The 3,557-nt window shown below is 36.4% G+C and overlaps 1 pseudogene; it reads right to left on the bottom strand.

Annotated features, from left to right (window-relative positions):
• Positions 1 to 1,513: 1,513 nt before the first annotated feature.
• On the bottom strand, positions 1,514 to 3,282 carry LOC110692580 (annotated as a pseudogene).
• Between the last annotated feature and the right edge of the window lie 275 nt (positions 3,283 to 3,557).

The following is a 3,557-nucleotide window of genomic DNA, read 5'->3' as shown; positions in this document are numbered from 1 at the left end:
TGATTGATGAAATGGAATCAAGGAAATGGATCAAAGTGATTCATTATCTTCTCATTTAAATGACTACAAATTAAATTTTACCATAATTTAAACAACACAATACATTATACATTAAAGGTCTATCCTTGAGAAGTGAAATTCCTATCAAATACTCCTCTTTAAAAAGTATAGTATTTTTATAAAATGTGTAAATTTACATAAACAGTAAGATATTATATATCATACAAGTTTTTATTAATTATTTTCGAAGTACTATTAATGTCACACATGAAAAAGCTAAAGAATCACTTGGCAAAGTTTCATTTTACGTAATAACGTTGACAATATAAGTTGAATAACTAATAACGACGATAGAAAATTTTATGCATGAGTTTGCAAAGAATTGGTAGTAATTATATATAAACGAGTAAGAATATTCCAAAATGTTGCCATTGATAATTAAGCTTATTCACCGTTTCTGTGAAGGTGAGAATGTGAGATCATATACATTATACTTGTAAGAGCCTTAGCTTCTTTAAATTGAAAATTCAGCTAACACAATATTGACCAAATTTGTTCTTTGCTCAAATTCTTTGATGAAATTCGTACAAAATTGATCAAGGGCAATAAGTTCAGGGGTGTCAATGTTCAATGGCCAATGTCACAATGTGGTATGGCCATTAGGCACTTAGTCATTATACGAATATATTCCAATGATCATATTTCGCTAATCTGTTTTGTATATATGTTCTAATCAAGACTAAACATACGAAGATTATAATTGAACTTCCATGTGTAGTAGAAAAATTCAACTTGACAATAACTTATTTGCCACTGTAAACTTGTACTCAGTATCATCCTTTGATTCCTTAAAATTTAGTTCCATATGATGCATCATCTGAAGGAGAAGCGACCACCAGTCCTTGTAACAACTTATCCTTATGTATCAACCCTAGCCTTTAATTGGAATTTGTCTCCAACATTTAATAAGAGAAAAACTATGGAAGTGATGATTCTCACAGTGGTTTGTATTACGAAATTTGTAACTTAAATTGCGTACCTTGGTGTTTGCAAACACAAATTAAACTCTGCTTCACTAGTTCATACAAGTATAAGGTAGGTTTTGCAGAACAAACCCTCTGAATTTATTGAACTCGTCCATAATGTACCTTAGTGTTCACAGACATTAAGGGAAGCAGCCTATAAATATACAGAAACTAGTTTATTTTTGAACAGCATAGCTCGCAGTCTAAGATTTCAGAATTGTGGTAGAAACCAATACAATCTGACAAATTATGAGCAATTAAGAGAAAATTTGTATACGCTCTATAGTCTATGCAGTAATCAAGCTATAGTAAGTGTAAGTGATTAAATAAAATCCAATCAACTTGTGAATGATTGTAACATACCATATTATCATGTGACATGATCCTGATGAGGCTCAATTATGCCTTTTAAGTAATTGAAACATGTCATTTCCTTAGTCTAATTTATCAGGTCACTCTCACGACGAAATTGTTGTATAGTAATTAGTAACTCTTGAACAAGGCAGAGTATGTATTTCCTCCTCTTTATTCAATTAAAAAGTCATCAGATCATTATACAGATAATTAAACCTCTCAATATTATCAGCCAAAACTACAAATCACCCTAATTATTTAATCATAAACAACAAGCGTATCATACTCTGGCTTAGCAACAGCAGCAAGCATAGCAGCTTCAGGGTTCAACACCCCACCTTCCTCCAAAAACAACGTCACCAAATTCTTCGAAAAACCGCTAACAAGCGCAACCCCAGGTTCAGTGCTCGGAACTGGTGTAGCCATAGAGTGCCTAAGGTTCCAAAACACAATCTCAGGCACCTTTTCATACCCTTTCTCCTTATACTTCCTCTGTATCACCTTATAATCCGTCTCCCAAGCACACTGCGAAGCCTGATTAAACTCCATATCACTGAAAATAAACAGCCTCTTTATCATCTGTTCTTCAGGAATTTTCACACTTACTGCCACCTCCAAAATCCTGTCAAAAACCTTCTGCAAATCAGTACTGCCTCCCCAATCCATTTGCCTAATAAAATTCGTCTTTTCTTTCAATCTTTTACCTTGGATGGTATGAAATCGCGGATTAGTATTAAATGTTATTAGCTTTCCTTTCCATGGTTCCTCACTTAGTTCCGAAATCAGTAGACCAAGAGCAACTGAAACTTCCATTGGCTCCCCCATCATAGACCCGGAAACATCAGAAATCGCAATACAATTGTTCATCTTCCCTTTCTTGGCTAAATCATCCACCATTCTCTTCCATTGAAGCTCGGCCACCTCACCGCCATTTTCATCATTTTTTAATGAGGCAATTATCTCATGAGGTAGCAATGCCCCGGCTGCAATCGTCGCCTTTCCACTCTTCACCTTTTCCAAATACTCCACAAATCGTTCTTCATCATGCTTGTAAAACAATGTTTTATACAATTTCATTGCTACTGAAGGGACCTTATTGTAAGGCAATGTATCCCATTTCTTAGCACTTATATAAACCTCGGGTATATCAAGTGCCTTCCTTAGAGGGACTAACACCTCCTTCCTCAACCGATCACGGACCGTGAAAGCGTAGTGAACATCCTCCATGTCCTTGTATTCCTCATACTCATCCTTAGGAAACACTCGCCTCGCAATGCTTTCACAAAGCAATGTTACTTCATCATAGGAAGAATCAATTGTTGGACACCACTTTGCAGAAAGGCCTAATTTGTATAAATCACCCTTTTTAAAGAATTCAATATCTTTTTTCAATAATTCTGCAAAAATATCAGCTATTGAATTGTACAAAAGCCGAAAATCGGATTCTTGATTATACTTGTTTAAAATCTTGTTAGTCCTCTCATTTTTCCTGTGAATCCTCAACGCCCTAGCTTTTTCTTTCTTTTCTTTTTTTTCCTTCTCTTTCTTTTCATCCTTAATTTTTTATCCTCTTTTAATTTCCTCTTTCTTTCATCATTGCTATCATCACTATCGCTATCATCATCATCCTCCATGCTTAACCTTATCATCATCAGGCTCCGACTCATAAACCCGCCACGGATACCATAACGATACGGAAAAGAGGAAACATCCTCCTTAGGCTTCCTAGTATTGGAACCTTCTAGAAGACGGAATAGAATCTCAGGCATATCCTTCAAGTACCCGAAACCCGAAATAGGGCCCATGTTAAGGGCTAGGGTTTTAGGGTGGTTTTCATGGAGCCATAAAGCGGCAGTGTAAAACCCTTCTTTGTCTGATTTACCGGTACCTCGAACACCCCTAAGATTACAGATCAACTTAAGGGTTAAAAGCGGGTCGTGTTCCCAAGAGAGTCGTAAAAGGCAAATGATATCCGATGATGGCGATTTAGGGACAACATGAAAGAAGAAGTCCACGGCCGGGTTACCGGAGTTTTTGTAGGTTGCGGAACCATTTTCAGTGTAGCCTAAATGAGGGTGATAAGAAAAACGGGAAGAATCAGAAGATGCATAAGAAGAAGAATCCGATTTATTGTTATCAGACGTGGCGGTGGCAACGGAGGGAAGAGGAGAAAGGGGG

Source organism: Chenopodium quinoa, unplaced genomic scaffold, assembly GCF_001683475.1.
Source record: "Chenopodium quinoa cultivar QQ74 unplaced genomic scaffold, ASM168347v1, whole genome shotgun sequence".
NCBI lineage: Eukaryota > Viridiplantae > Streptophyta > Magnoliopsida > Caryophyllales > Amaranthaceae > Chenopodium > Chenopodium quinoa.
The sequence above is the reverse complement of the archived record's forward strand: the minus strand, read 5'-3'. Positions and strand labels throughout refer to the sequence as shown.